We start from the raw sequence: 762 nt of genomic DNA on the forward strand, positions 1-762 counted from the left end.
CGCTGAGCGGCACGTTGCGGAGGAAGCAGAAGGCTGGGTAACAGCACTGAAGGGTGCTCAGCATCCTGGGGGGTAGTTAAAACAATGACTCAGGGCCTTCACGTGGCAGGAGGAGGGGCACAGTGGGGAAGAGGGCCTTGGTTAGTCATAGAATGGGGGGCAGGCAGAGGCTTCATGCTCTCCCCCGCCACCATCTTCAAAGATCTGGCTTCCTTCTCCCAGGGGACCACCCTCCCCCAGGCTTTTGAGCCAGGTGCTACCCAGGGGGTCTCTCTGGGGCTGCACACAAGTGGAAAGGGAGGAAGCAGAACAGACAGCTCTACAGGCCCTGGCAGGTGGACGTGAGAGAGGCAGAGCCCCCATCAGAGCGTCGGAGATGAAGAAAGGGGGGAGAGAGGGCTAGGTTGGGGTGTTTAAACAAGCAGACCTGCTCAGTAGGAGAACGGATAACCAAAAGAGTGAATTCATACAATGGACTACTACTCAGAAGTAAATAACAGGCTACAAGGCCGGGCGCGGTGGCTCACGCCTGTAATCCTGGCACTCTGGGAGGCCGAGGTGGGAGGATCGCTTGAAGTCAGGAGTTCGAGAGCAGCCTGAGCAAGAGCGAGACCCCGTCTCTACAAAAAATAGAAAAATCGGCCAGGTGTCGTGGTGCACACTTGTAATACCAGCTATTGGAAGGCTGAGGCAGGAGGGTCGCTTGAGTCCAGGAGTTTGAGGTTGCTGTGAACTACAATGAGGCCACTGTACTCTAGCCCA

This window comes from Propithecus coquereli, unplaced genomic scaffold (genome assembly GCF_000956105.1).
Source record: "Propithecus coquereli isolate 6110/MARCELLA unplaced genomic scaffold, Pcoq_1.0 Scaffold150, whole genome shotgun sequence".
Lineage (NCBI taxonomy): Eukaryota > Metazoa > Chordata > Mammalia > Primates > Indriidae > Propithecus > Propithecus coquereli.